The sequence below is a fragment of the Meleagris gallopavo genome, chromosome 2, assembly GCF_000146605.3.
Source record: "Meleagris gallopavo isolate NT-WF06-2002-E0010 breed Aviagen turkey brand Nicholas breeding stock chromosome 2, Turkey_5.1, whole genome shotgun sequence".
NCBI classification, from domain to species: Eukaryota; Metazoa; Chordata; class Aves; order Galliformes; family Phasianidae; genus Meleagris; species Meleagris gallopavo.
Genome location: NC_015012.2, coordinates 37,326,006 through 37,335,357, shown reverse-complemented (window position 1 = coordinate 37,335,357; position 9,352 = coordinate 37,326,006). Strand labels below are relative to the sequence as shown.

Here is a 9,352-nt window from a genome sequence, read left to right as displayed (position 1 = left end):
ATTTATTTAAAGAACTGGACTGAACTTTGCAAATCTGATTTGCTTCTTACAGTTTGGTTTTACATGTGGGAGGATTTTTCCATTTCTGATTTCTCACTTTGTTCTGAGTGAGGGGGCAATGAGGAACTCCCTGATCTGGACTAATGGAAACCTTTGAGGGTTCCCTTATACCACACTATGTTAATCACATGCACTTTACTAATTGCACAACTCCAGTCTCCATGACACTGTTGTCATCTGCATCAGGCCTACCTAGTCAGAGGGGAAGATTTAAAAATGAACACTCTCAGCAAAGCAATAGCAGGTCTTTGCGAAGGTCAGAAGCATCTAAACTCTGAAATGTTTTTGAGCCATTTTCCTGAAGAACTGTCTGAGTGGGGCAGAAGGAGTAAAGTTCTTGTAGCACTAGTGGCACACACAAGATGGAAGATGTGCCACAATTTTGGCTCTTTCTTCCATGCCCCGTAAGTGATGTGGATCGGCAGAGTTGCAGGCTATTCAGGGGAGAGGTACAGGCCTTGCGACACCACTGAAGCCCCTCTGCAGGGCACTGGTGCAGCAGCTTAGGCCAGCAGTTCAGAGCCACATGCCAATCCTTCACTGTGATTGCTACAGAGGATTGATTGAGAAAGAGAGGGGAGAGGCCCAGTTTTTCCAGTATTCCAGCTATTGGCTTCCTGGGGACTTGGTGCTGGGGCAAGAGCCACTGCTCTGATCCTTTGTGTAACCACACTCCTGGCCTTGTGCTCAGAGTCCTGTTAACCCCTCAAGCCCTTCACACTGCAGGTCTCCAGTACAGTACTCAGCTGCTGAGCAGCAGATCCCATTGTGAAATGCAAGTATTTTATTTCCAGTTGCTTATAAATGCCCCATTCCAACATCCTGGCTTCATATAATAATTGACAAAATACACCAGCAGAGGCCTGCACACAATTAAATGGACTCACTACAGAGTTAAACTGTGTAAGACCTCTAAAATCATCATTTCTTACTTGAGCCAGCACAGAGCCTGGCATCAAGCTCTGACAGTCAGCATATTTGAAAGCAAATGAGGGATCTGCCACTGATGTCTGGCAGCCTTGGAAGTGTAATATTACAAAGACTCATAAAAGCGCATCTCAGAATGTCTTGCTTTCATGCACCTTTTTTTTTTTTTCCCCTTCAGTTATTTGATGTCTTGACTGCAGGAAACATCCCATCCCCTCACCCCTCTCTGAAACAAGAGCAACTGTGTCACAGAGATCACACTCCCTTCAAGGCTCATCTGGTTACATTGCTGTCCCTTCCATCACACTGCACATCTAGGCTGACACTGTCTCCTTTCCGCTTGCCCTTCCCTGTGCAGGGATCACCTTGGCAGGATGCTGCCCTCCATCCAGCACTAGTGAGCAGCCGTAATGGCATCCATCCAAGAGGAGGAACTGATGAGCCATCATGTTTCCCATACAGTAGCAGCAGGGCCCTGGCTTGATTGCCCTCTTGAAAATGCTGGGGCCAGATGGAAATTCCCACTTGGAGAAAACTCTCCAAAATGCACGTATCCATTGGATGTTACTGGGCAAAAACAAATAGAGGAGTCTGTTTATGTCTCTAAAGCCTGTCCCTGCTCTAACTTGACTTCAGGCCTAGTTATTCCTGTTGTGCTTAGTGCAATAGGTTACCACTGTCAACATGAGGATTTATTGGGGCAGCCAAGAACTGCCTGACTCAGCACGGTCAGGGCTTAATAGCTCCATGAGAAAGGACAGAGGGAAATCAGCACAGAGGATGGCATCACCATTGTTCATTCCGAAGTACAAAATAAAATACAGCATCTGGGGAATTTAAACTCCCCATCTCAGCTAAAACCACTCTGCCATTCTGAACAAAGTCTGGAGGCTGCCTAAGCCTGGCTGGAATTTAACACTCTCTGACCTGGTCTGCGAGGTGAAAGAGACGTGCAACATGGCAATATCAGGCATAAACATCCTCTTTTCACATAGTACTGACCACACTTCCACCTCCACAGCACACTTCCTGAGTGGGTCAAACCGACAGACCATCTCTTATCCCCTCCATGTTACAAACCTGCTGCAATCTCCTCATCTCCTTGCCTGAGGTCAGCAAAATGAGGATTAAAAATCAAAACCAAAAAAGCACCTTCTGGCATGCATTCTCCAATGCACATGCTTCTTATAATGGCAAGGGTAGAGAAAAGCTGCAGAAGGTACATGAGGTACTCTCTCCTTACTGCCTAGCTGGAAGGACACTATTCCAGCATATTTTCCTGGGCTGACATTTCAAACACGATTCTTTGAGTGGGATTTGTCTCACCCTGCTTTGGAGATCTGCATCTGAGCCAGTCACCCTTCATATTCAATGAAGAGAAATAGGCATGTCTAGGATGTGAATCATCCGATTGCTTTATACATCTCCTTTAGACTAAGATGAATCACACTCCAGAAGTGCTTATTTTTCTCCATTGACTAAAAAGGGAACCAAGATGAATACTCAGATACAGACTTCTACGTTTGGTCAGATAAGTCTTATTCTGCACCTTCTGGGAAAAAGCACCAGGTAATATCCTCTGCAGGAGCAGCTGCCGCACTGCCTGTCACTCACCCACAGCCTAACACCCAAAGCCAGCATACATATCTGAACACCAGACTTTGCTGGAAGAATCTGCAGGAATTAAAGAGAGAAATGACTAGGCTATGTACAACTATTGAAGGAAACCCCAGGAAGGAAGGATAAGATAGGAAGAATATGCACAGTAAGAATTACCATTATTGACAAAGAAAACACTAATTATGTGGGAGAAGCCACCCTCTTTCCTATTGGCACTTGTAACACCAGGGACCAAAATAGAAGAATGATCAATTGCCAGCAGCTTTTGAATATTTCACATAACACAAGAAAAAAAGAAAAAAAAAGGAAAAGGAAGCATCCATCTGGAGAACTGAATTCACCCCAGCAGTGGTCCGTGCAGGCAGTAACTGGTAGGGCTGATTCCTGGCATGTTCCCAACAGCAGAATGCTGATGCGCAGAATGCAGGGCAGTGGCAGAGGTACACTGCCTGTTGGCATAGTGCTTCACTGCAGCAAAACTCTACCCATGCTACACCAGGACAGCCATGATTTATGGCCTTTCTCCCTACCGCACACACCCATTTCAACCCATTGCTGCCAGCAGCCTGTGAGTTCTCCTGAAGTCCAACCCTGACTTACACTCATATGGTATCCCTATTGATCTAATTTTGTAGATAGCTATGTGCTACTTATATTTATTGCAGGCAAGTTGGTTGTAAGATTTCACTGAGGATCAGCTCGCTTCATGAATGTGACACTTGGCACATACTGTGGTTGTTCAGTGGAACAAATTAGAATCATTATCTTGCTTGTGATACACTCCCTAGCTACAACAGCACTCCTCATGACACCTCCCTGACACAAGGCTTCCTTGACCAATCAAGGTATTTTCAGTAGACGTCCTTTGTAGTTCTCAAAGTTCAGAAATCTCCTTGCGTCCTGCTCCCATCCATGCCTGCAAGAATACTCACTTGCCCTCAGAGGCGTCCAAAAATACAGCACTTCTCACATGAGGCACGTACTAGCCAGAAATAGCTAGTGTTTCCATCAGGCATGGCTATCTACCCTTTGGTCTTCCAAGCATCCACTATACCCACATTCTGCAGCTACGCAAGGGAACATTCACTTGCTCCTTTTCTGGCCCAAGTATCCAGAAAGAGATTTCTTAAGTCAGGGCACAGGAGGACAAGCTGGATTTCTGAGCACGACAGTGGAAATCATAGCACTGTTGCTATCTGCTAGTACAGACTAATAAAACATCCAGGACAAACATGACTCCTGGTTAAAAACAAACAAAATGGATCTTTGTAATGTTGATGAAATATTAAAAGTTCATTTTATTTTTACGAAGGTAATTCAAAACATCTGGAATCTCAAATGAGTCTCTGTACACAACATTTTAATCCACGTTCCGTGACATTCGTGGAATTTCCCCTGCACTTTACTCCTAACTGAGCTGACTGGCTGAAGGGAACCAGACTTCTTTCCTCTGTTAGGAGAAACAGCTGGACACTGAATTTCTGCTTTGCATGGACAAACACTAGTAGCATAGGAGCCGTTTTTAATGTGAGTGCTTGGCTGAGCATCCAACCCCAAACCAGGCTCAATTCCTAAATTCCTCTGGCATCACAAAAGGACAAACAATACCCTTCTTCCCAGGCCTGGCATAGCTCACCTGTACCACTCTGGCATCTGTTACCCTTCTGCAAACTCAGGAGTTGACTCACCTGGAGATGACTTGTTTCAAACTATACTCTGAAAACAAAAGGCAACATGCCCAGCACTGAGGCTCTGGTAAGCAAGTTACCTGTCTGCAGCCCCTTTATTTTCCATGAGAGAAGGAGATGGGTGAAGCTGAGGCAGCTGCCTTTCAGATTTCAGCCTGAGGACCTGTGCGAACCATCAGAAAACCAAACCTTCGTAACTCACTATTTCCGTGGGCTGCATCTGACTTTCTCTGCTTGCAGCAGCAGAAAGTTGCACCGTATGTCACCTGCCTGGAATATCAAGCATTTGGCTTCAAAAGCACAGAGTCATGGGAAAACAATGACTAAGACCAAGTCACCATGGAGAGCGGTCCCAAGGGGAGTACCTGCAGACAGTTGAGCAAATTGGTATGGATGTACATTAGCTTGCCAGAGCTGCATTCAGTGCTAATTTAATGAAATATTGCTGCAGTACAAATAGGGGCAGGAATATTGTCCTCCAACAACCGGTTTCAGTGAGCTTTTTTCAGACAACCCTTGTTCAAAACTGCTCCAGCTGAGCTGGCATGCTTAGATCAGAAAAAAAACATGATTTGACAAATTGGTGCCAACTTCTAAGGAAGGCTTTCTTCCAACAGTCAGTCTTAAAACCTGGTCAGCATAGCTCCTGAAGCCTTTCTCTGTTATTCTGACCCACATATGGAAAGAGAACATAAAAAATGCAGCTCACACAGATAGATCCATAGATTGCTGTGTGCTGTGAGGCCCGCTCCTGCGTTGGCTGAGCTTGGTGGTGAGGTTCCTGCCTTTTCTGAGAGCACAGGTGTCCACCTGCCACCAGGGACAGGGGGGACGCAGGGGAAGCACAGCCCAGGAGCAAACCAGCACCCACCTTCCATGGCTGTAATCCTCAGTGACTGCAAGCTGTACGCTTGTGTGGTAGAAGTTTCAGGGACTCAGACATCACTGGGATTCTTCAAAGCCTTTCTCTGCAGTACAAAAGACCTCATCTTGCAGCTTTCTGGGACTAGGAGACAGTTCATTCACAGCACCATCAAAATTCAAACCTATTCAAAAACTGACCTTCATTCAGCTATCTATTTGAATAATAACACAGGCAATCAGGTTAGAGCAATTACGTTTTCAAGCCTCCGCTTCTGAAGGTTTTGCCATGTATTTAACTTTACCTCAGAAAATGCCCTCTGCCACAGACAGAAATCTTGTGTTAAATATAGAAGTGCATGATAGCAGCAGACAGAGAGGAGCCATGGGGCTGACAATAGCGAAGAACCCAGGCTATGAGGGAAGATCTGGGGCTCCTCTCTCTGGGTGAGATACCTAGGGTCTGCAGCAGAGAAAATGAGGGAAGGAGGTGATCCTGAAAGCAAGATGCCCCTCAGAGAAAGAACCACCTCCCTTCCCCTTTGCCCTCCCCATGCCACTGGCCCTGCTGTGGGGCTCCCCCTCCTCACTAAGGCAGCCATAGCTCTGCAGCCTCCTTCCCACACTGGCCTCTTCAGCCCAGAGGCAAAAGCAGCTCCAGATAGGTACAGCCCTGCCTCGGGCACCTGTGTTCACAGCATCAAGTCCAGCTGCTCAGCTGGGGGCTCACTCCTCTCTCTTTCCAGGCGGGTAACACACAGCCAAATGCCCCTGGGTCTGGAAGCCAACATTCTCCACCTGCCTCCAGCACATGACCCTGTCCCAGTTTTGGATTACCCCCGTTTGCTACATTTTTTCCACCTCCCTCCCAGCACAAGGACAAGCATAGCACAGGCGCTCAGCCGTGTCTGGCTCTGGCTCTGAGGAGCAGCAGGGACCAGGGAAGCTGGAATTTGGACCAAGTGGCTGAGCTGTGTCTGTTGCCATGCAAGGCTCAGGGGCCCTTCAGCAAGCACCCCAAGGCTGTGGGGGACAAGGCTGCTCCACTGGGTGTCTCCCTCTCTCCTCAGCCAGTGGTGAGGGCCTCACACTCCCCCAGATAAGGCAGAACTGAGTCACCAGTCCCTGGTCTATCTAGGGCAAAGCCAGTCCTGCCAGCTGGAGCTCTGCCAGGTGGAACCCTACGCACAGGCAGGCACATGGCTCAGGCAGGAGCCTCGGTCCCCTCACAAATGTACGTACATGGGCGGACATGAGAGCTCGGCTCACTGCCTGAAGGCCGGCACTGCTAATTTAGGTTGCTACACTGGGTTGCTCAGAAACCCTTTTCCTGCCCCTCAGCTCTGATGCAACTGCAGAGACCTCTTGGCTCTACTGGGACCCCGCACACCTCCCACTCCATCCCACCCCATTCCCCCCCTCCCTGCTGCTGGAGCTTCAGGAGTGCTGATGCCTTCTGCAGCCCAAGGAAAGAGCTCTCTGTGGGGTGCTACATAGGAGGTGAATTCCACCTCTGGGATCAAATTCCTCAAGCAAAAAAAAATGGAAGTCCTTCAGTGCTGGATGAAGAGTGCAATGTAACAGTGCTTGCAGTGCCTTGGCAGAGTGGGGCTTTAACTGGCAGCACTTCTCTCTGATCTGACTGTTGTGGCCAGGGTTGGTGAAATGACAGTGATACATTCTCAGGAGTGCTGAGTAACACTCCTTGACCAAAACTGAGTTACTCACAAAGTGATTTCTCAGAATGACGTCTCCTCTTGCTCTTCGCAAAGTATTAAATTACACTGCTGTGATTAATTACTACAGCAACTGCGAGGCAAACTTGAAATTGTCACCTAAGAACAAAAGGTCTTTGAGATAGGGGATGTTTACTTTTAGCTGAAAGGGCACACGTTCAAATTTGGTAAACTGTACGTTGCTCACATTTAGATTCCTCAGGCAGAAATAGCAGCTGGCTGCATGGAGAAGCAGAAAGGTGAAAATGTCATTGTAGAAAACCTCCAAGTATTTCTCACAATTGGCACTAACAAATGGCTTCCGGAAGCTAGAGGTCACTGCACACACAGTCCTGGAGCTTTCAGGCATTAACCTGAAGTTATTGTATTTAACTTGCATTCCTAAAGCAAGGTCAGATGGTTTACCCCAAATGTTAGCAAATTCCAACAAGTAATCTAACACAGACGCTTCCATTTGCTCCAGTGGGATGCTTTGGAGGCAAAAAAAGGAGTGGTTTCGAGCAGGGCTGCCGCTTTCCCAGAGCACACAAACAGCAATTGCACTGCAGATGGGCTTTTTGCTTCCCCCAGAACCGACCATAAATTCTGTGGTCCTCCCCCAAGAGATATTAAGCCCAGTCTACAGAGACAGATAATTTTTTAATGTACCAGGCAGTGGGAGACACTAGCTACTCTGTCACCTAAGTGTTTTTGGAAGAGGAAAAAGAGCTATTCAGCATTAAAGATTCAGGAATGTCTGTTGACATATTAAGGAAACAACCTCGGGGGACAGCTGACATGGCTCCAAGAAGCATTACCAAGGGAACAGTGACGCAAATGCCTTCCATTTTTACAGGCTGGCAGCTCGCCAGGTTCCCTCGCCTGATGTCTGATGTAATGCTAATCCCTATCTGGGTTAGCACTCGGATATCAACCACAGCAGCTCACTCTGCTGCAATCAATACAGCACACTTTTTATAGAAGAGCGTATAAAAAAAAAATCTGCTCTAATCTACCAGGAATATGTACAGTAGAGTAACAGCAGGGGAAATCTAATGGCTAACCTGGAACTCACCCCGAGCATGCTTTTGCGGGTGTACACGTGTGCACAGGGTGCTGCACAGACCCCCGTACGCCCTGAAGCACAGTGAGCCCAAGCAAGGCCACATGCTGTGAAGGGCTGGGTGTTCACTGGGGGAAGAAGAGCCTTCCAGTTGCTCCATTGAGTGATACACAAGCAAAATGGGAGTGGAAAATAAAATGGGCTATTGGTAATAATATGGGATAAAATGTTTCTTTGTGTACTAATGATGGCATGTTGCAATTCTCTATGAGTTCCCAAGGGCTCCATGGGGATTAATGAAGTCTCACAAGTCAGACAGGAGAGCCCGGATACACGGCGCCAAGGCTGGGTGAAGGACTCCCAGCCAGGCATGGCATTCAGCAGTCAAAGCACGTCAGCTACAGAGTCAGCATGACAATTTGTCATAGCGGACACCAACACCAGCACCTTGAGAAAAGAAATGTGCAGGGGAGTATCCAGGAAAGGAATCCAGGGATCCTGAATTACTATGTCATTATCTAAGCAGTAATTTGGCTTGCTTAGAGGAGAAGAACGATGAAATCTTGAGTAACCTCCACTGAGTATAGCCTCAGATTTACACCATATGTCAGGGAAAGCTCTTCCAGTCCTTAACTGGACCCCAAAACCACTCCAGGGCACTGCTTTGCTGCTTACCAATAGTGCAGCTCACAGGGTCACAAACCACGAACCTTGCAGCCTACAGGATCACCAGCCTGCATCCTGTCAGCAGCAACCCCACACCAATTTATTTCCCATGATGTTGGTATCCTAACTGTGAATGCTGCTAAGTTTGTTCTTGCCCCCAAGAAAATTTTGAGGTGAACATTGTGGGTAATAAAATGGTTGAATTCCAGCCTGCATACAATGCCTAGTGCGGCTGGCACCTTTGCAAGACAATTCACCACTTCCTTCTATATCTCTTTTGTCAGATAAAATTTAAAGCGAGTTTTGGGAAAAGAGCTCTTCAAAATAAAAGCTGTTTCAGTACTATTTGCTCTTGTGTTAACTCCTGGCAGATGCAAAAAGAACATTGACCTCATCGTTCAGGTTTTCCAGAGGGAGTCAGCTTCAGAGAACAGCCTGGATGCTGGGTTGGTATTTTGGGTACTTACAAGAAAATCCACTTACAGGAAGATGAAAATGGCAACCCTCCCAGCCCACACTCAGGGCAACCTTTCCACAGCAGCCAGAGTTGATTTGACCGAGTAACTGCCGCTTCCTTACAAAGTAACCCCCTACCTTAACCTCTGGCACTGAAACCAGAGGACATCAGTGTCCACCCTTTTAGCCCATAACTGCTTGAGCAGCCACATGGCATGAAGCTCCCCTGGGATGCTCACCATCACCAGGCCACAACCTCACACATCTGACAGGCACTGCCTTGCATTCCTGCTTCC

At 47.2% G+C, this 9,352-nt stretch overlaps 1 long non-coding RNA gene across 1 annotated transcript in view; it reads right to left on the bottom strand.

Annotated features, from left to right (window-relative positions):
- The window catches only part of LOC104909687, an 8,649-nt gene extending 2,071 nt beyond the window's left edge, over positions 1–6,578 (bottom strand). The window contains exon 1 of the long non-coding RNA XR_004158871.1: positions 5,167–6,578. This is a non-coding gene — a long non-coding RNA (uncharacterized LOC104909687). The remainder of the gene's footprint in view (positions 1–5,166) is intronic.
- Positions 6,579–9,352: the final 2,774 nt, after the last annotated feature.